The 23,337-nt window shown below is 41.2% G+C and overlaps 1 non-coding gene and 1 pseudogene across 1 annotated transcript; one reads left to right on the forward strand and one right to left on the reverse strand.

Annotated features, from left to right (window-relative positions):
* Window positions 1-8,788: 8,788 nt before the first annotated feature.
* LOC133245967 (methylosome protein WDR77-like) lies at window positions 8,789-9,905 on the reverse strand (annotated as a pseudogene).
* Window positions 9,906-23,060: 13,155 nt separating this feature from the next.
* Window positions 23,061-23,132, forward strand: TRNAR-ACG (transfer RNA arginine (anticodon ACG)). The gene has a single exon. It is a non-coding gene; the product is annotated as a tRNA-Arg (tRNA).
* The last annotated feature ends 205 nt before the right edge of the window (window positions 23,133-23,337 follow it).

Raw genomic sequence — 23,337 nt, forward strand, 5'->3', positions numbered from 1 at the left:
CATCGTGATTATCTGGGTTGTGAAGATCTTTTTTGTACAGTTCTTCTGTGTATTCTTGCCATCTCTTCTTAATATCTTCTGCTTCTGTTAGATCCATACCATTTCTATCTTTTATCGAGCTCATCTTTGCATGAAATGTTCCTTTGGTATCTCTGATTTTCTTGAAGAGATCCCTAGTCTTTCCCATTCTGTTGTTTTCCTCTATTTCTTTGCATTGATCACTGAAGAAGGCTTTCTTATCTCTTCTTGCTATTCTTTGGAACTCTGCATTCAGATGCTTATATCTTTCCTTTTCTCCTTTGTTTTTCACTTCTCTTCTTTTCACAGCTATTTGTAAGGCCTCCCCAGACAGCCATTTTGCTTTTTTGCATTTCTTTTCTATGGGAATGGTCTTGATCCCTGTCTCCTGTACAATGTCACGAACCTCAGTCCATAGTTCATCAGGCACTCTATCTATCAGATCTAGGCCCTTAAATCTATTTCTCACTTCCACTGTTTAATCATAAGGGATTTGATTTAGGTCATACCTGAATGGCCTAGTGGTTTTCCCTACTTTGTTCAATTTCAGTCTGAATTTGGCAATAAGGAGTTCATGGTCTGAGCCACAGTCAGCTCCTGGTCTTGTTTTTGCTGACTGTATAGAGCTTCTCCATCTTTGGCTGCAAAGAATATAATCAATCTGATTTCGGTGTTGACCATCTGGTGATGTCCATGTATAGAGTCTTCTTTTGTGTTGTTGGAAGAGGGTGTTTGTTATGACCAGTGCATTGTCTTGGCAAAACTCTATTAGTCTTTGCCCTGCTTCATTCCGTATTCCAAGGCCAAATTTGCCTGTTACTCCAGGTGTTTCTTGACTTCCTACTTTTGCATTCCAGTCCCCTAGAATGAAAAGGACATCTTTTTTGGGTGTTAGTTCTAAAAGGTCTTGTAGGTCTTCATAGAACCGTTCAACTTCAGCTTCTTCAGCGTTACTGGTTGGGGCATAGACTTGGATTACTGTGATATTGAATGGTTTGCCTTGGAAACGAACAGAGATCATTCTGTCATTTTTGAGATTGCATCCAAGTACTGCATTTCAGACTCTTTTGTTGACCATTATGGCCACTCCATTTCTTCTGAGGGATTCCTGCCCGCAGTAGTAGATATAATGGTCATCTGAGTTAAATTCACCCATTCCAGTCCATTTCAGTTTGCTGATTCCTAGAATGTCGACATTCAGTCTTGCCATCTCTTATTTGACCACTTCCAATTTGCCTTGATTCATGGACCTGACATTCCAGGTTCCTATGCAATATTGCTCTTTATAGCATCGGACCTTGCTTCTATCACCAGTCACATCCACAGCTGGGTATTGTTTTTGCTTTGGCTCCATCCCTTCATTCTTTCTGGAGTTATTTCTCCACTGATCTCCAGTAGCATATTGGGCACCTACTGACCTGGGGAATTTCTCTTTCAGTATCCTATCATTTTGCCTTTTCATACTGTTCATGGGGTTCTCAAGGCAAGAATACTGAAGTGGTTTGCCATTCCCTTCTCCAGCGGACCACATTCTGTCAGATCTCTCCACCATGACCCGCCCATCTTGGGTTGCCCCACGGGCATGGCTTAGTTTCATTGAGTTAGTGAAGGCTGTGGCCCTAGTGTGATTAGATTGACTAGTTTTCTGTGAGTATGGTTTCAGTGTGTTTGCCCTCTGATGCCCTCTTGCAACACCTACCGTCTTACTTGGGTTTCTCTTATCTTGGGCATGGGGTATCTCTTCATGGCTGCTCCAGCATAGAAGACCTCTATATTCTTTAACATTTCTACCTGCTTCCAGGGATCTGGTGATTGCACTCTCTCTTAAGAGCTGTTTAGATTGTCTTGGTTCTTTGTATGCCTAGTAATGTTGGATTTTATCCTGAACATTTTGAACATTATGCTGTGAACGTCTGGGTTGTGTAAAAATCATCTGGAAATTGTTGATTTTGTTGTTGTTGTTTTAGCAGCAGTCATCCTAGTTAGGTTCAGACTACAAATTCTGACTGTCTTCTGTGGTAAGTGGTTCAGTCTTTAAAGTCTTTCCAACTTCTGGGATCCCATCTTATGTGTATACCACTAGATGTGAGTCTGAGACCTGGGTGGAGTCTACAGTATAGTTCAGTTCTAAAGCCTTCATTATGTTGTTTTGGGTCTATTTTGTGCATTCACATCTTGGAGGTGAGCCTAGGACTTGTGTGGGTTCATACAGGGATACCCAGACTGAGAGAGGGATACCCAGGTTGAGAGAGTCTCCTTGAGCTCCTCTCCTATTATTTCCCCAGTGTCTGAGGTTCATTATCCCAGTCCCCTGACTGGAAAATTGCAGTTTCACTCAGAGTTTAGCTTCTTCACACTGTTGGGCATTTCCCATACCTGGGGCATAGAGGACGGAGGAAAAAGAAAGAAATATCCTGGGTTTCCCCCATACATTTTTGAGGGTGGGGAGCAAGCTCTTTCCTGGACCTTCTGACTGAAGGTAAAGGCTTTCTCTCAGAGTTTTAGGAGCCCATCCAACCATAATTGTCACTACCCTCATACTGCTTTGGGGAAGGCTGGAATACAGGAAAATAAAACTAAGCAGAGAGATTTCACCAAAGCACACAGGCACGTCACTACCCCATCCTCTGATCAGAAAAAGCATTTCTTGTGGAGATTTTCACGTCCACACTTGCTGCACAGTTCCAGGATTTGGGTTGCCGTTGGTCCAGGCTGGGAAACTGCTATTCAGGTTGTTCTTTGAGTTTTGGTTGCCTTCTTCAATGTGCTTGCTCTTATTTATTTTCAAAATCCTCAGATAGTTGCTTTTTTGTATTCTGTTGCAGGGGTTTTATTTGTAATTACCAGGAGAGTTAGGGTGTATTGGGCTTCAGTTCAGTTCAGTTCAGTCACTCAGTCGTGTCCAACTCTTTGCGACCCCATAAGTCGCAGCACACCAGGCCTCCCTGTCCATCACCAACTCCCGGAGTTCACTGAGACTCACGTCCATCTAGTCAGTGATGCCATCGAGCCATCTCATCCTCTGTCGTCCCCTTCTCCTCCTGCCCCCAATCCTTCCCAGCATCAAAGTCTTTTCCAATGAGTCAACTCTTCGCGTGAGGTGGCCAAAGTACTGGAGTTTCAGCTTTAGCATCATTCCTTCCAAAGAAATCCCAGGGCTGATCTCCTTCAGAATGGACTGGTTGGATCTCCTTGCAGTCCAAGGGACTCTCAAGAGTCTTCTCCAACACCACAGTTCAAAAGCATCAATTCTTCGGCACTCAGCCTTCTTCACAGTCCAACTCTCACATCTGTACATGACCACAGGAAAAACCATAGCCTTGACTAGACGGACCTTGGTTGGCAAAGTAATGTCTCTGCTTTTGAATATGCTATCTAGGTTGGTCGTAACTTTCCTTCCAAGGAGTAAGCGTCTTTTAATTTCATGGCTGCAGTCACCATCTGTAGTGATTTTGGAGCCCCCAAAAATAAAGTCTGACACTGTTTCCACTGTTTCCCCATCTATTTCCCATGAAGTGGTGGGACCGGATGCCATGATCTTCGTTTTCTGAATGTTGAGCTTTAAGCCAACTTTTTCACTCTCCACTTTCACTTTCATCAAGAGGCTTTTGAGTTCCTCTTCACTTTCTGCCATAAGGATGGTGTCATCTGCATATCTGAGGTTATTGATATTTCTCCCGGCAATCTTGATTCCAGCTTACACCACCTTAAATGGAAACAGAAATTCCTTGGTTAGCTCTTAAACTGAGCTGATATGTATGTGATCTGATACGTTCACTGTGTATTGCGATATAAAGATCTTTAATCCCCTAGAGTTACTTATTTGTTGATCTACTTATTCACTAAATATTTGAATACCTACTGTGTTCTACACCTTAAAAATGTGTTAGAATATATTTATAAATAAGTCCCAGTTTCTACCCAAGTTTATCATTGTCTGGTACAGAAGACAGATATACCAGAAATTGCAGTACAGAATAAGTGCTATCGTGGATCTTGGATTTTCTTTTATGGGAGTGAGTAGAAACCCCAAGAAGTGAACTTTTTCAAAGCTAAGCTCTTTGGAACAGACGTCCCCTTGGTCTTTCTTTTCTTCTGGTAGCTCCCCATTGCTCTCTCTGCTTTTTATTAATAGTCCAGAATAGTTCATTCCAAGGTCCAACTAGATGTTTCTATTTTACAAAGAGATTTAATGACATATATTTTAAGCAAAATTAAAAGTAAATTCTTACCTAACTGGGTTAGTTGAGACGAATTTATTTAGAAACCAGGAATCTTTTCCAATTTCCTCTGCCATCATTACACCTTGGTCTCAAGATCTTATCTCTTGACCAAGAATCAATCCCCTCCATTGCACATTTTGAAAATACATTCTTTTTACCATGGAGCCAGTTCCAAGCTGTAGATATGAGTTGTATTTTAGCTTCTTTGCAGGGCTTCAAACCACCTCTGATTTTAGTTATCTATCACTGCTTAAAAAATTATCCCTAAAACTTAGTAGCTTAAAATAGCAAATATCTATTATCTCACATTTTCTGTGAGCCAGATGTTAGATGCCTCTGGTCCTTAATCCTGTGAGGTTTCAGTTAAGCTATCAGATGAGACCACAGTCTCATGTGAGGCTCAACTGGGGAAACAAGCACTTCTGAGTTTGTTTAGTTCCTCTTAGGGTGTTGGACTGAGGGCTTCTGTTCTTTGCTAGCTGTTAATGAGTTCTGTGCCATGTATATACAGTTCCTTGCTATGTCTCTTCAGAGGGCTGCTCTTCACATGACAGCTGACTTCTCTCAGAACGAATGTGTGAGGGAGTGAGAGAGGACATCAAAGACAGAAGCCATGGTCTTTATGGAACCTAACCTCCGTAATAAGCCATCACTTTTTGTCATATTCTGTTTGTTAAGAGGAAGCCACTAATCCAGCCCACACTCAAAATTAAAAGATTGCAAACCTTGACTGCTTGGATCAGTGCATTTCTTATTTGCTCTGCCCAGGACTTCTCTATTTTAAGTCATGGGCTAATACAACCTTCAAATGCTGACTCAAAGCATCTCAAATTTCATAGATATTTGTTTCTGTCCTTTCATTTTGTTTATTCATTTTACCTTTGAACTATTTCTTTTCTAGTTTGGATTCAAACAAATTAGACCCCCCTTTAAAATATCCTATAAGAAGTCCTGTGCGGGGAGCCGGCGTGAGGACCTCCAGCCATGGCAAAGGTCATGAGGAAGGAGGCTCGACATACGCAAAGGCGGGATCGAGCCTCAGGAATCCCCCTGGAAATTCTCGAGCATCTACCCCCATAACCAGAGCCTGCCTACTTTACTACTTTGTGCTCTCACCTACACCTCTGACTTTACGGGGGGCTGTCCCCCACTACCTCTTTCGAAGAAGGAGTTAACTTAGAGCTCCAGTTAATAAAAACTCCTGGGCGTGACAAGAGTGTTTTAACCTACAAACTCCTCTGAAGGTTCTCTAGCCTGCCTGACAGGCTTGTCCGGCCACATGTGATTGCTCACAGCCTCCAAACCGTGAGAGAGGCATGAGATGCTTTAAACCTTCTAAAAACAGGTTCCTTAGAAAAGTTAGAAAACCATCAGTATAAGTATAGTGGGCTGATTAGAAATTGTATTGGTGAAGGGTTTTTCACTTGTTGAGCCAATGTTTGTTGCTAAGTCTCCACATCCCCTGCCTTTACACACATTAATGAATATATAGAAGAAATAAGTATTAACCTTTGATATTAATCACATTAGACCTTAGGCTAAGTAAATTCTTTCTTTAATTAAAACCCACTACACCCTCATCCTATAGGAATGTAACTTTATCTGGTACCTTCAGAAGGTGGAGTCTTTTTAAGAATAATCACCCCTGGAGAAATAAGTGTCCTGGTTGACTGACTGCTGTCACAAGGAGAGGGTCATAAATTGTCAGCAGGCCCCCTGGCCAGAAGATGATGTAACACCCCTAAGACCTCTGTATACATTTGTATGAAGCACCTGACTTTGATAAAAGTCAGGACTGATGACCCTGCATGACTTTTGCATAACATCTCAGTGTATAAAAGTAGACCATGGAAAATAAAGAATTGGGATCAGTTTCTCGAAATACTGGTCTCCCCATGTTGCTCTTTCTTTCAAACTCTGGCTGAGTCTCCATCTGGAGTGCGGAACCCACCAAGCTTACTAATTTTTCCTGGGCTTCTAAGATCCTACTAGGGAGGCCTCAGTGTCTCCTCTCCTTCGGGAGAACGGAAGGACGCCTGCGGCCTACGTAAGTGGTGCAAACTTCTTGTCTTGAAGTTTTATTGGTCTCCCGCGTAAACCAAGCTACTCAGCCTCTTTTCTCCACTGAATTTTCCTACTGAGCTATCCTCATTCCATTACTCTTTATATCTCTAATTAATATCTAATTGAAGCTATTGTATCCTGATCCTCGCCGACACCGTCCCTGCTTCAAACTCCCTGGATCAGCGGGGGTTGGACCTCGGCAGTCATGGGCTTCCCAGGTGTTGCTGGTGGTAAAGAACCTGCCTGCCAGTGAAGGAGACATAAGAGACACAGGTTTGATCCCTAATTCAGGAAGATCCCCTGCAGAAGAGCATGGCAACCCACTCCAGTATTCTTGCTGGGAGAATCCCATGGACAAAGGAGCTGGCAGGTTATGGGGTTGCCAAGAGTCAGGACTGAAGTGACTTAGCATGCATGCATAAGTCATGATGCATATTTATATGTTAATTAAAAAAATCATCTTCCTAAAGAAGTCTCTTCTGACTTTCAAAAGGTATGTAAAATATTTAAGACAACATATTTACATTTGGTTTAGACATGCCTTGTCTGCCTTCTGTTCGATTGTTACCGTTCATTCCCCAGTTACTTTGGAGAGAGGGAGAAAATTCTTTCACAGTGGAAAAAATCTATTTTCATTAGGGTCACTTTGAATATAATTTTTTAGGACATGTGATTTTTTTAGAGGAGCTCTATAAATTCAAAATTGTATTATTATTTATGTATTAATGCGTAACTAAAGATGCACTTATCAAAATCACAGAAAGTGCATTACCGCTATGGAAAATATACATATTCTATCATGTTGTCTGCTCCAATAGGACTATAACTCATAGAACTAATAATCCTAACATTTTTGCATCATGTGAATTAGAATGGGAATGCCACTTAGTAAATTTGTGTCTACTTCAGATTTTAATATCTCATGTCCTATGAAATATATTATTTTTCTTTTTCTTGTGATTTAAATTTTCCCCAATTCTTAAAAGTTTTTAGTTTAACAAAATTAATTCTGGACTGCCCTCTTTCATCTTCTCCAACAATAATTCACTTGCTGCTAAAGCTAATTGAGCATTAATTACCATATTATTATCACAGTGTTACAGCAGCACATGATATTATGTTGGGAGCCAGGTGAAATGAGGTCATGAATATTTTGTGCTGAGGGGTTTATGGGTCCCAAGATAGACTCTAAAGACCAGAAAATTGAAGTATAATCACTGGACATAGGTAATGCAGAAGTGCAAAAGTCAATTTCACTTACACCTTAGAACAAGATGTATATTTCATTATCTTTTGTCAAAAGCTTTATTCATTGGATCCACCTGCAATGCAGGAGACCCCATTTCAATTCCTGGGTTGGGAAGATCCCCTGGAGAAGGGAGAGGTTACTTACTCCAATATTCTTGGGCCTTCCTGGCAGCTTGGACAGTAAAGAATCTGCTTGCAATGTGGGAGACCTGAGTTTGATCCCTGGGTCAGGAAAATCCCCTGGAGGAATGCATGGCAACCCACTCCAGTATTCTTGTCTGGAGAATCCCATGGACAGAGGAGCCTGGCGGACTATAGTTCATGGGGTCGCAAAGAGTTGGACACGACTGAACAACTAAGCGCAGCAGCAGCAGCAGCAGCAGCAGCACCCATTTATGTCAGTTCTGAGCTGAAAATAGTCACTTTCTTCAGAGCTTACAGTATGATAGAAAAAAACAGTAGTAAATGTTAAAAATCTCCTTTTTAAAAAACTTAAAAATTAAGAGCTTTTTTTTTTTTTTTTTTAGTTTAAATATTTGCTTGCAGTTTATTTTGGTTTTTCTAAATAGACATTCACATCTGTAAACAATAGGATGTTGGTTTCAGCCCCAACCCCCGATTCCTTACAAGTCTTTGTTCTCACACATTGGCTAGAACTGCCATTTGCTGTTGTTAGTCGCTAAGCCGTGTCCGGCCCTGTTGTACTCCATGGACTGTTGCACACTAGACTCCCCATGGGATTTCCCAAGCAAGGGTACTGGAGTGGGTTGCCATTTCCTTCTCCAAATTAAGAGCTTCTTAAGAAAAAGGTTTTAGTATGAAATATTTTATATGGGGTTTCCCTCGTGGCTCAGACGGGAAAGAATCTGCCTGCAACGCAGGAGACCTAGGTTCGAGACCTGGGTTGGGAAGATTCCTTGGAGAAGCGAATGGCTACCCACTCTAGTATGCTTTCCTGAAGAATTCCATAAACTTTTGTCCAAAAAGCATTCACCATCCTCTAGCTGATGTAGAAAATATTTCTTTTTTTCCTGTTCAGGGAAATTGTTCTTCCCTGACTATAGGACTTCAGAATCTAGCCTCCCCCAGCCTGAGAGACAATGCCTACTAACTGCACAGGTCTGGTGTACTGACACACTGTATAAGGCTCCTTGTGTGTTGTCTCACACAACGAGAGGGCAGGAGCAAAGGGAGTGGATACTCTCGGGGGATTTGCTTTTTGTCTGAAATCTAATCTACTTGGCAACACTCTTAGGTCCAGGCTCTGGGAGAGGTTCTGTGGGCCTGAAATGGTGGAGGACTTCACGGTCCCAGCCCGCTGTGGTAAGAAGAGAGTGATTCAGTGCGGACCAACTAGCCTCTCTCACAAAGTTTCTTTGGGTCTGGCTTCTAAACCTCCGAAAGGTCTAAGTCCAGTACAGCAAGTGAGTAGTTGTGGCTGACAGAGGCCAGGAAGGGAACACTGTGTGGAGAGAACACCGGCCCAGAGACGCACTAGGACTGCACCACCGAGCTGAGGGCACAGCTTGCACTCTTGGTGTCCACAGGGGGACAGTCCCATTCTCATCACCAAAGACAAAGACTTCAGTCTGCTGAGGATGCAAAGCCGGGGAGGCAAGAAGGTAGCCAGAGGCACCACGGCCCATCTGTGAGGCTGGCTTGGGACAGCAGATATCCTCCAATACGATTCTATTGTCCTCGCCACATGAAAGAAACACAGGATCCTTGTGGAGAAAGGCAGCAACACAGGTGGCCTGCCCAGAATGAGCTCGGTAGGAATTTTGAACCATCTGCCGAGCAAGGTCTCAAACCTTGATCCAGAAGTCTTTGCTACCAGCTCACAGCTTGTGTGCCAGAGCCCAGGACACTGACTGTAGACACAATGTCATTGTGCTTATATTTGCAGAACTTGTTGTCAATGAGTGTCTCATTCTCATCCAGCTCCCACAATTCAACAGCACCTGGATCAGAAGCCACTAGGATACCTCTGTCTCCTATCCAAGTGAGGTTAGCCACTCGCCTCTGTCTGGACTCCAGCGAAGCAGAAACCTTCCTTGGGGGCAGCACAAAGCGGCCTTGAAAAACCTGAGGGGGCCAGCCCAGCAGTGGTCACTCAGGTTAGAAGCCTGGAGCAGGAACATCCCATCAAACAGGTACAGTGCAGCCTCCAATACCTGCTACATAGGCAGGCGTGTTAGGGGGAGGGTTCCACTTTTGGCCACAGGGTGTGGGCACGAGGAAGGACGGGGTTTCCTTCTGCATCTCCACGATTCTAACTCCAGCCTAGACACAAACTGGACGCCCGCCTGAGATTCAGCTCAGTGAGCCCCCATCTGGTTCCTTTCTGGGCCTCTGGTCTTTAAAACAGGCTACAGCTTCTATATCTCCTGAAGAAGAAAATATTGAGTGTTAATGGTTTATCTATGTAGCAGTCCTTTAAAATCCTCTCCCCAAAGAAGGACATTGAGCAATCATTTTAATTCTTTCTAAACAGCATTATCCACAAATCTTAGTGCTCTTAAGCTGTTATTTCTAGATCAAAGACCTTTGATATTTCCTCTTTGTTTACAGGATATACTCCAAACTTTTAAGTTGAAAGTATGACACCCTGTGAGGCTTCCCTGGTGGCTCAGATGGTAAACAATCTGCTTGCTATGTGAGTGACCCAGGTTCAATCCCTGAGTCAAGAAGATCCACTGGAGAAGGGAATGGCTACCCACTCCAGTATTCTTGCCTGGAAAATTCCTTAGACAGAGGAGCCTGACAGGCTACTGTCCATGGGGTCACAAAGAATTGGACTCAACTGAGCGACTAACATTTCCACTTTTCATGAAAACTTGTGGTCCCAGAAGACTTTTCTAGCCCCACCATTCATTACTTTATTACACTCCAGCTTTGACTTTCATAATGAATAGTTTTTACAACACTGTATTTTAACTGAACGATTCTTGTGCTTTGTGTTATTTGTCTCCTTGCCTTTCCAACTGCTGTTCCTTTCACCTGGCTCTTTATCTGGTTCTTAAGCACGCGTGACATTGCTCTTTCCCTCCTCTTATTGCCAGGGATATTTGGCAGTATCTGGAGACTTTCTGGTTGGCCCAACTGGAGGATGCCACTGGTGTCTGGTGGATAGAGGCTAGGGATGCTGTTAAACATTCTACAATGCACAAGACAGACACCATGACAAAGAATGATCTCTTCCAAAACATTCCTAGTGCCAAGGTTGAGAATCTCAAGATAGAAAGTCCTGTCCTTTGCTCTTTGTTCAAATTCTAACTGTTCTTTATAGCTTCTTTTAATGATTACCTCCTGCATGAAAGCTGGTCTTGGTCTTTCCATCCACATAATTACTCTTCTGACTTTCAACCTTCCCAGACAAAGTACTTTTTTTCTATTTAGTATTTTATTTTTTATTTATTTAAGGCAATTTTTAAAGAAGTAGTTTTAGATCCACAGCAAAATTGAGAGGAGGGTATGGGGATTTCCCATATGCTTTCTGCTCCCATATGTGCATAATTTCTACCATATCAACATCCTTCACCAGAGTGGTACATTTGTTACAATTGCTAAACCTCCCTTGGCACGTTGTAACCATCCAAAGCCCATAGGTTACACTAGGGTTCACTCTTGATGTTATATGTTATATGAGTTTGGAAAATGCCTAATGACATGTATCCACCATTATATTATCATACAAAGTATTTTCACTGCCCTAAAAATCTCTCTGCTCCATCTCTCAGAGTCCCCATTCCCTGGCATCCACTGATCTTTTTACTGCCTCCAGGGTTTTGCATTTTCCAGAATGTCATATATAGTTGGAGTCATCTATTACAAATAAGTAGACTTTTCAGATTGGTTTCTTTTGCCTATTAATATGCATCTAAATTTCCTCTACTGTACAATTGAATGTTCAAACTACTGTACAATTGTACTCATTTCACATGCTAGCAAGGTTATTCTCAAAATCCTTCAAGCTAGGCTTCACCAGCACGTGAACTGAGAAATTCTGCATGTACAAGCTGGGTTTCAAAGAGTCAGAGGAACAGAGATCAAATTGCCAATATTCAATGGATTATGGAGAAAGCAAGGGAGTTCCAGAAAAGCATTTACTTCTGCTTCATTGACTATGCTGAAGCCTTTGACTGTATGGATCACAACAAACTGTGGAAAATTCTTCAAGAGATGGGAGCACCAAACCACCTTACCTGTCTCCTGAGAGATCTGTATGTGGGTCAAAAAGCAACAGAACTGGACATGGAACAATTCACTGGTTCCAAATTGGGAAAGAAGTACTATAAGGCTGTACATTGTTACCCTATTTATTTAACTAACATGCAGAGTACGTCATGTGATATGCTGGGCTGGATGAATCACAGGCTGGAATCAAGATTACAGGGAGAAATATCAACAACCTCAGATATGCAGAAGATACCACTCTAATGACAGAAAGTGAAGAGGAACTAAAGAGCCTCTTGAGGAGAGTGAAAGAGGAGAGTGAAAAAAAAAAAAAAAACAGCTTGAAATTCAGCATTAAAAAATACTAAAGTCATGGCATCTGGTCCCATCACTTTATGGCAAAAAGAAGGGTAAAAAGTGGAAGCAGTGACAGACTTTGCTTTTGGGGCTCCAAAATCACTGCAGATGGTGACTGCAGCCACGAAATTAAAAGACACTTGCTCCTTGGAAGGAAAGCCATGACAAACCTAGACAGCTTATTAAAAAGCAGAGACATCACTTTGTGGACAAAGGTTCATATAGTTAAAGCTATGATTTTTCCAGTAGTCATGTACGGATATGAGAGTTGGACCATAAAGAAGGTTGAGCATTGAAGAATTGATGTCTTTGAATTGTAGTGCTGGAGAAGACTCTTGAAAGTCCCTTGGACTGCAAGGAGATCAAACCAGTCAACCTTAAAGGAAATCAATCCTGAATATTCATTGGAAGTACGGATGCTGAAGCAGAAACTCTAAGACTTTGGCCACCTGATGCAAAGAGCCGACTTGTTGAAATAAACCTTGATGCTGGGAAAGACTGAAGGCAAAAAGAGAAGGGGGATCAGAGGATGCAATGGTTAGATGGCATCACTGACTCAATGGACATGAATTTGAGCAAACTCTGGGAGATAGTGGAGGACAGAGGAACATGGCATGCTGCAGTCCATGGAGTCACAAAGAGTTGCATGTGACTTAGCGACTGACTGAACAACAAGAGCAGATTTCCTCAATTTTTTTAATGACTTAATAGCTCACTTCTTTTTTTGCACTGAATAACATTCCACTGTGTAGATATACCCACAGTTTATTTATCCATTCATCTACTATAGGACATCTTGGTTGCTTCCAAGATTTTGCAATTCTGGATAAACCTGCTGTAAATATCCATGTGCTACATTTTGTATGCACATAAGTTTTCAACTGCTTTGGGTAAATAACGAAGGGTGCAATTACTGGGTCATTTGGTTGAAAGTGAAAGTGAAGTCGCTCAGTCATGTCCGACTCTTTGTGACCCCATGGACTGTAGCCTACCAGGCTGCTCTGTCCATGGGATTTTCCAGGCAAGAATATTGGAGTGGGTTGCCATTTCCTTCTCCAGGATATCTTCCCGACCGAGGAATTGAACCCAGGTCTCCTGCATTGCAGGCAGACACTTTACCATCTGAGCCATCAGGGAAGTCCATTTGGTTAGAGGATGTTTAATTTTTGCCATCTCCTTTTTATACCTACTTTCATTCTCTACATCCTCTAAAGCTCAGCTTAGAGTCTTCAGGAAGACTTTCAGATCATTTCTGCTCACAGAATTTATTCCTGCCTTTAAAACTATTTTGTAGAGGTAGTATGGTCTAAGGCAGTGGTTCTGAAACTTAAGCGGGCATCAAAATCCTGGTGAGGAGAGCTTGTTAAAATGTGGACGTTTTGTCCCTTTCTCAGAGTTTCTGATTCTGTAGGTCTGGGTAGGACCCAAGAATTTCTAAGTTCCCAGGTGGTGCTGATGGCCCACACTTTGAGAACCATTGCTATAGACTATCCTGGGAGCCAGACAGGTCTGATTTTGTATCCCAGTTCTGCTTCCCTGCTATATGACAATGAACTGGTTATTTTACTGGTTATTTTACTTCTCTAAACCTCAGTTTCCTCACCTGTAAAAAGAAAATAAGAATACTAACTACCTCGTAGATTAATTTATTAGGATTTAACAAAATGACATATATATGTTAAATATAGGGTATTCTTTGGTATTATTTTTTTGCTTGGTAAATACTAAAATATACCAGCTATTATTTCGTTGTTGGAAAATAAAAGGTTAGAAAGTACAGATTTGTTGACATTCATAGGCTAAACCCCAGAGAATAGCCAGCACTTCCTAAACTGGCACGGACGCAAACTATGTGGAGTAGGGAGCAAACGTTTATCACTCAATGGTATCCTCACCCTTTTCTGTGTACACATTACTTCATCCTTGACCAGAGGAATGGAGTCTGTTGATTTGTTACCATTTGATACAGGGTATCCCTATTGGGCAGAGTTTTATTCTAAGCTTCTCAAAGGATTAGCTCTTCCTAATGTTCAGGTAACTATATATGCTTTCAGCATAGATAAGAATAACTGGTCCAATCTTCTGTGGTCAAAATGGCAGTCTTGGTTGTATTTGATGTGCATAATATAAGTCACTGCAGAGATAGCAAGGGCACCATGGGAATGACAAATAGGATCTTGGCATGGACCACCCTGACAGGTATTTTCACCCATATTTCTTGTCTGAACTTGTCTGACTGGCTTTGCTTTAAGGTCTGTCTCTAAGTTGAAGGGGCAGTGGTTATAGAGAAAAAGCTATAGAAAGCTCTTTTCATGGCTATGGGAAAGGTGCAAGAGAACAAACAGGAATATGCAAGGCATATTGAGACCTAGGCTTGAAACTAGCATTCTGTCACTTCTGCCCCTTTCTTTAGGCCAAAGCAAGTTATATGAGGTGGGGTAAGATAGTTGCCTCTACAATGTCACTACTCAGGAGTAGACAAATTGTTCATTCAGACATACAGGGAACATCAAAATTTAACACATGAAGAGAATATTTTAATTCATGGAGAAAACAATTTATTTAACAATTGGTGCTGGTACAACTTGTTGTTCATCTATAAGAAAATAAAATTGGATTCCTACGTTTCACATATACAAAAGTAAATTTCAGTTCAAAGACGTAACTATAAAAATTAAAATGTTAAAATTTTAGAAAAAAAATCTAAGAGACAAGGCATACAGTCTATGGGGAAAGAAAGACCTTAATGGTGATGATAAAATAATAAGCCTAGAATCTATTAAACATTTTTTTATGATAAATTTTTTTCTAGCATCAATTTAAAAATTGATATATCTGAGCACATAAATACTAAAATTTTTATGTAAAATAAAGTATAAGCAATGCTTGTAGACAGTCATTAAATTTGGAACAAATATTTGCAAAGCAGATGATGGATTTAGCAAGGGTTAATAACTATAATACACAGAGAGCTCTTACAATTTGACAAAGAAGACAACTCAACAGAAAAACAAACAAGGGTATGATTATGCAATTCACAAGAGCAAATCCAAACAACCAATAAATATATCACAAGATGCTCCAGTGTGCTAGTAGTCATAAAAATGCAAACTATATTAACATCAACGTACCACTTTACACCTGTCAGACTAGAAAATGCTAAAGGAAAAAAAAAAGAAAAGATATAAAAGGCAATAATAGCTATTGAAAGCAGGGATGCAGAAGCCAAGGGTATACTCATCATGCTAGTAGAAGTGAATTTTCGTAGTCCATCTCTTTGGTACTCAATATCACATTTTTCTTTGCACTTATATATCCCTCTTTATAGTTATATAAAGTCTTCTTTAAAGTCTATGGTCTCTGAGTGATGTTCATTCCTTTCCATCTGGTCTCCTTGTGTTTCCCCAGTGTCAAATGATGTAAAAACTTAAATATAAGTTATTGGTTTTCAACACAAGCATATGCAGTAATTAAACTTTAGCAGGAAAAATTGCAAAAGAAATTTCCATTTTAAAAGGGACAGAGTGAAAATGTCTGGCTGTCATTGGTGCACAGCATGCCTTCAGACTCTGGTGGATGGGCGTGGCAAGGACTCTGTGCTGTCGTGACAGTTCTGTCAATCTAGTGGACAATGTTTCTGTTTTCTGGGAAATTCCTCTGTCCTCCCATTCATACCTCTGGTTCTTCCTGAGGTGGGAGTAGGGGGTCCTCCTTGTCCATCATATTTTATGAAGAGGAGTGAGGTCAGCTGCCTAGTTTTAACATCTCACTTTTAGTTGCTATGTGTTTGGGGGCCTGATGATGGCCTTCGGGACTGATTCATGGAAGTATCAATTTGATATGGGGATAGAGCTTGGGGAATAGGGGTACAACATGGATAGGAGAGTAGGGAGAGGACCCAGAAGAGCAAGTCTCCTTTATCTGCTGCCTTCTTTTTCTGTCTCATCTCTCAGAAGAAGTAACCTCCTCCATACTCTTGAGTTGCGTTTCTCTGGCCCCTCCACTGGGAGACCCGGAGTTCATGCAGCTCTTCAGAGGTGAGATTGTGGGAAGAGTCAGAGTCAGGTACTTCAGTACCCCCAGGAACTTCAGTGGCTCCAATTATGGTGGGCACAGCTGCAGCCTTGTCAGTGCCTGACCTTTACTTCCAGGGAGGCTGAGTCAGTCAGTGGTGTCTGGAGATATTACCAACAGTGTGGATGAGTCTGAATGCAAATGAATCACTCTCTCATGTTGGGGAGGCTCAGGGGGCTGGAGCAAATCATTACCATCAACTGTCACTCTTTGAGAGGGACAGGTCCCACACTATTCCTACCCATCTCATGCATATGCAAATTCTTTAAAGTGGCCAAAAAAGTGTCTGTAATTGCAGGGCACATAAAACTTAACATTTGCACACAGGACTTGTATTATTTGTGCAGAATAGTACAAAATCACTGCAGACAGTGGCTACAGACATGAAATTAAAAGATGCTTGCTCCCCAGAAGGAAAGCTATGACAAACTTAGACAGTATATTAAAAAGCAGACATTACTTTGTCAACAAAGGTTCTTCTAGTCAAATCTATGATTTTTCCAGTAGTCATGTATAGATATGAGAGCTGGACCATAAAGGAGGCTAAGAACTGAATAATTGATGCTTTCAAATTGTGCTGGAGAAGATTCATGAGAGTCCCTTGGATTGCAAGGAGATCAAACTAGTCAACCCTAAAGGAAATCAACCCTGAATATTCATTGGAAAGACCGATGCTGAAGCTGAAGCTCCAGTACTTTGGCCACCTGATGCAAAGAGCTGACTCACTGGAAAATACCCTGATGCTGGGAAAGATTGAAGTCAAAGGAGAAGGGGGGAGCAGGGGATGAGATGGTTAGATAGCATATCAATTCAATGGACATGAATCTGAGCAAACTCTGGGAGACAGTGAAAGACATGGGAGCTTGGCATGCTGCAGTCCATGGGTTGCAAATAGACACGACGTAACAACTAAACAAGGGTCATACATTTTATCTCTCTTAGTTTTCATTTTGTTAGTTTCACTGAAGAGTTGGTGAGACAGATGATAGAAGGGAAACCAGCTACTCTGTAGTTCAGACAGAAGAAGGAAGAGTGAGGAGCAAACATTTTTTTATTAGGGTTTGCTATGCCAGGAATGACACTAGATTAGGCACATATGTTAACTTGCTGGTTCTCAAGCTTGGGTGCATATCAATCACCTGGAAACTTTGAATAAAATGCAGATATTCAGATCTTATCCTATGGCAGTGATCCTCTGGAACCTGTACTAACTTTCTGGGTAGTACCAATATGCACCTAACTTTAAGTTCTTCCTGCATTAACTCATTAAATCTGAGTTAGACATCATTTCTCTCTTTAAAGAAGCCCAAGCTAGGATGTGAAGAATTGGTTTGAACTGGCTAGAAGAGAGGATGAACTTAAAAAGTAATACTTTTTTTCCTTAATTGGTGGGGAGTTCAGAAGTTTGGAGGTCTTAGTTAATGCAAGTATGACATTGTCCTTGCTCACAGTCTGGTGAAGACTGATGCTTAGAAAAAAGTATTGCACATTAAACCAAAAAACCAGAAAACATTCTCAGCGTTGGTTTGCCACCTTACATTATTAACCCATTTTTTCATTAAACATTTCAAATATTATTTGTACATAGTTAAAAAAACAGTGGAGAAAAAGTTTCTGCCTACATTTTGGATGCCTCTAATGCATCCTAAGGACTGGCATGGGGAGTGCTTATGCATTTTTTAAGGTTTGTAATTCATCTTGGGTCATCTCCCTCATCACTCAAGCCCAGCTCAATCCCAACTTCCTTGGTTTCCTACTGCATATAGAATAAGATGTAAATTCCTTTAAATGAGCTAGAAGATTCTTCTTGATCTGGCTTTGCCTGCTTCTTCAATTATTTCTACCATCTTCTTTAGCCCTGTTTTACCTCACTGGCTTTGTTCTATCTGAGGGTCTTGCATCAGAAGGTTTTTCTGCCTGAAAGACTCCCCTGATCTATTCTGGCTTTCAGGTGTTACCTCAGCCTATCTTACGCAGTTTGTCGTTAGTCAGTTCTATTTCTTCATAGTGTTGGTCACTGTCTAAAAGCATCTGATTTATTTATTTACTTCCTTACTGTTTTTCTGCTCCATTCACAAATAAGCTTCTTAACAATAAGGACTTTGTCTTGTTCTTCTTTGTTTCTGTAATATCTTTTAAAAAAAAATCCCAGTGCCTAGTCCATAACAGGGCATAATACATATTTTATTGAATGAATGACTCTACCTTTCATACAGAGGAACAGACACAGACACACACATGCACACACTCTAAGAAAGTTACACCAATGGGATCACTCTATCATTAAAGAAAATTATGTGTCTCAGAGATTTTCTCAGGAAAACACACACAAATTTACCTAGTTCCTTTTTATGGCTTAAAGACCTCCAGATATAAATTTCATTAAAAATAAAAAAGCAAATGGCACAATGTACTACTATTTTGTGGATGTACTATGATTCATTTATTTAGATCCCCATCAATAGATATTTTTGTCCATTCCAGGAGTTTGCCATTTCAAAAATTCAACAATGAATATAATTATACTAGTATCTTGATGTACTTTTGTTTATCGCTCACTTTAAAAATTTTAATACTTCAGATTCATACATACTTAAATGATATTTTATCAGAATCACATGTGACATTATTGTTGGGAGGGAAATATTAAATACAGTTAATACCTAAAGATTTTCAAAGATTGATAGGATGATTAGGGAGAAAAGTTCTTTTTACTTTAGCTTCAGACTTATTGTAAGTGATATTATTATGTGTGAGATGCCAATTTTAAAATGAATTTCTTGGAAATGAAAGAAGTATGTTCCCTATTACTCTGACCTTTGAAATAAAATCAAGAATTGGTTAATTTCTCAAGTGTAAAATTCAGCAGGGCCCATGCCTGCTGACCCAAGAGGAATTTCAAAAGACTGGCTAATGCATTATTGATTGTACTTTTTCTAATTAGTTCTAGGAAGTGGGCAGTCCTTGGGGTGGGGTGAAGGGTGTGAGGCCTGGGGTGGATCAGGCAGTGTGTCCCCTTCTCTGCTCCATCTCTTTTGTTAATCAGATGCTATCAAGTCACGAGGAACACCGAGAGCCTTGGTAGGGAAAGTGAAAGTCTTAGTCACTCAGTCGTGTCCGACTCTTTGTGACCCCATGGACTGTAGCCTGCCAGGCTCCTCTGTCCATGGAATTCTCCAGGCAAGAACACTGGAGTGGGTTGCCATTTCCTTCTCCAGGGGATCTTCCTGACCCATGGAGATGGAACCCACACCTCCTGTGTCTCCTGCATTGCAGATGGATTCTTAACCTGCTGAGCCATCACAGGGTGGGGGTTGGGCGGGGGGGGGGGTAGGAAAAGAGTTTTTAAAAGGGCTATGGCCTGCAAAGAAGTGAGGAGAGGAGCTCCTCCTGCTGAGCTTTGTGGGTGCAAATAAGATGCATTTTTATAGGCTGATTGTTCATATCAGATTAGCCATCAGAACCAACGCCTGCCTCACCTGTGGCTGCTTCCTTGACTTACAGTTCATCTTTCAACAAGAGGAGAGGACAAGGTGAAAGACAGGTTGTCCAGGGTCATTTATTTATACTTGATACACATAGCCTAGGTCAGTGTTTCCCAAAGGGTTACCGTTGTACCTCTGGACACATTCCAATTTATCAGTGTTTGTTTTAAAAGAACATTCATGGAAGCCTAAACAGTGCCTCCCACCTGTTGCTCCCAAACACAATCTATTACCTTGGCATGTCACCACTCTCTGGGAAGCCACAAGTTACCACAGTAAGAAGCAATAACCAGTTCCCTAACAGCTGGAAGGACCTGCTTTTCCTTGGTGGCAATTCTAGGCCTATTTACACACTTAACCCCAAGAATGCTGCTGCTGCTAAGTCGCTTCAGTCGCGTCCAACTCTGTGGGACCCCATAGACGGAAGCCCACTAGGCTCCTCTGTCCCTGGGATTCTCCAGGCAAGAACACTGGAGTGGGTTGCCATTTCCTTCTCCGGGGCATGAAAGTGGAAAGTGAAAAGTGAAAGTGAAGTTGCTCAGTCATGTCTGACTCTTAGCAGCCCCATGGACTGTAGCCTAGCAGGCTCCTCTGTCCATGGGATTTTCCAGGCAAGAGTACTGGAGTGGGGTGCCATTGCCTTCTCCGTAACCCCAAGAATAGAGAAGGCAAAGAGGTCACCTGTATGTACCTTTTGCATTTAAATGCATGGTGAATGCTTATATTTTATGTGTGGCCAGATGAGTATTTTGAACCTTATCAGTCTGGTTAAGCAATTCCTGCTTCCTTGGGGAGAACACAGGGGTTGGCAGAAGGTGGTCGGAGTGGCAGATGTGTTTTAAGTTTTAAAAGGAATTTTTTCCAAGTAGAAATGCTAGAACTCAGTTTAAGGAATAGAGGTCTGAAGATAGGGAATATTTTGAGCTCACCGTGGTCTACGTTCCTCCCTCTTTTGTCTTTCTGTATTGCTTTTAGTTACTGTTAGTCACTCAGCTGTGTCCAACTCTTTGCAACCCCATGGACTGTAGCCTCTGTCCATGGAATTCTCCAGGCAAGAATACTGGAGAGGGTAGCCATCCCCTGGTTCAGGGGATCTTCCTGACCTAGGAATCAAACCCGAGTCTTTCACTTTGTGGGCAGTTTCTTTATTATCTGAGCCACCAGGGAAGCCCTATTGCTTTTATGTAATTATATACATTATATATAAAATATGTATATATGTTTATAATATAAATATATATGCAATATATGATATAAATATGCAAATAGATGGGTAAAAAGTGGAAACAGTGACAGATTTTATTTTCTTGGGCTCCAAAATCACTGCAGATAGTGACTGCAGCCACAAAATTAAAATTAAAATTAAGCCACAAAATTAAAAGACTCTTTCTCCTTGGAAGAAAAGCCATGACAAACCTAGACAGCTTTAAAAAGCAGAGACATCACTTTGCTGACAAAGGTCTGTATTGTCAAAGCTATGGTTTTTTCCAGTAGTCATATATGGATGTGAGAGTTGGACCATAAAGAAGGCTGAGCACTGAAGAATTGATGCTTTTGAATTGTAATGCTGGAGAAGACTCTTGGAGAGTCCCTTGGATACCAAGGACATCAAACCAGTCAGTCCTAAAGGAAATCAACCCTGAACATTCATTGGAAGGATTGATGCTGAAGCTGAAGCTCCAGTACTTTGGCCACCTGATGTGAAGAGCTGATTCACTGGAAAAAATCCTGATTCTGGGAAAGATTGAGGGCAGGGGGAGAGGTGGTGACAGAGGATGGGATAGTTGGATGGTATCATCGACTGAATGGACATGAATTTAGGCAAACTCTGGGAGACAGTGAAGGTCAGGGGACCTGGCTTTCTGTAGTTCATGGGGGCCGCAAAGATTCGGACATGACTTAGCGACTGAACAACAACAGCAATGTATATATATATATATATTTTTTTTTTTTTCCTTTAACTAGATTTTGGGAAGTCCACATATAGATCTAAGTGACATCCTCCATAATGTCAGGAATATTCTGATCTATCTTGGGGTTTTTTACTCATTAAATGATAATGAAGTGTTTTCTCTTCAAAATAGGAGGAATGAATGTAATTTTTTCTAATGAACTTACGGTTAATATTAATGATTTGTCAGTCAGTTATTGGGCCTCCCAGGTGGCGCTAGTGGTAAAGAGCCTGCCTGCCAATGCAGGACCCATAAGAGACATGGGTTTGATCCCTGATTTAGGAAGATTCCGAGGAGGAGGGCATGGCCACCCACTCCAGTATTCTTGTCTGGAGAATCCCATAAACAGAGGAGGCTGGCAGGCTACAGTCTATAGGGTCGCAAGGAATCAGACATGACTGAAACAACTTAGCGTGCATGCAGATACAGAACTAATAGTTAGATAGTCGTAGTATTTGTAGTCAAAAGGAAGTCAGAGGCTATAAGTCAACCCTGCTCATCGCTGAATGCAGAATGGAAACTCTGAGCTTAACTGTGTTAAGACTTCTAAAGAATACTAGACTAAAGCATATAGAAAATTTACTAAACATGGTGTTACAGGTTGAATTGTGTCCCCTCTCCCAATTCATTTATTGAAGTCCTAAATCTCCAGTACGGAAGAATATGACTTTACATAGCAATAGGGTGATTGTAGACATAACTACTTAAGATAAGATGAGGTCATATTGGAATGGGGTGGGCCCCTAATCCTGTATGACCAGTGTCTTTACAAAAGGGAAAATTTCGAGGCAGACACAGGCACAGGGAGAACACCATGAAAACAAGTATTGGGATCAAGCATCTATAGAGCAAAGATCACCAAAGATTTCCTGAAACCACCAGAGTCTAGGAGAAAGGTATGGAACAGATTCTGTAGCACAGCCCTCAAAGGAACCAAACCTACCAACACCTTGACCTTGGACTTCCAACGTCCAGAATTGTAACACAATCAACTTCATTTAAGCCAGCCAGTTTGTGGTACTTTGTTATGACAGCCCTAGTGAACTAATACACATAGGTGACATTTTCTCCATTTCTCTTAAACAGGTCTGGGACTAGGGCAAAGAAAACAAAGCATTTGCCTCAGGCACAACATTTAAGGGGCACTAAAAATACCCTTCAGTAATGAATATAGATAATATCTTCATTTATTATTTAAGGAATGGAAATTAATGCAAAAAATCAATGCCAAACAAAATATAAAAAATTTAAATAAGGATAGGATAAGTGGTAGCTTCGTGTTGAGCATATTGGAGCACGGGGCAAAAGGAATAAAACATTAGTAATATTGATCTTGTCTTTATTTTGTTCATTGTGGATATTTTCTTTGCATTTGATGTTCGAAAATACTGCATAAAATATTACATATCTTGATCTGAGATTTTTGGCACCCCTTCATATTTACATGTCACTTTACCTCAGCTTCCCTGGTGGCTCAGATGGTAAAGCGTCTGCCTACGATGCGGGAGACCCAGGTTCGATCCCTGGGTTGGGAAGATCCTCTGGGGAAGGAAATGGCACCCCACTCCAGTACTCCTGCCTGGAAAATCCCATGGACGGAGGAGCCTGGTAGGCTACATACAGTCTATGGGGTCACAAAGAGTCGGACACGACTGAGCGACTTCACTCTCACTTTACCTCAGCTTAGTCTTTGCTTGCCTCAAAACCATCCGCTGAGGATAGAATCCTCATTTCAACACA

The sequence above is a fragment of the Bos javanicus genome, chromosome 4, assembly GCF_032452875.1.
Source record: "Bos javanicus breed banteng chromosome 4, ARS-OSU_banteng_1.0, whole genome shotgun sequence".
Lineage (NCBI taxonomy): Eukaryota > Metazoa > Chordata > Mammalia > Artiodactyla > Bovidae > Bos > Bos javanicus.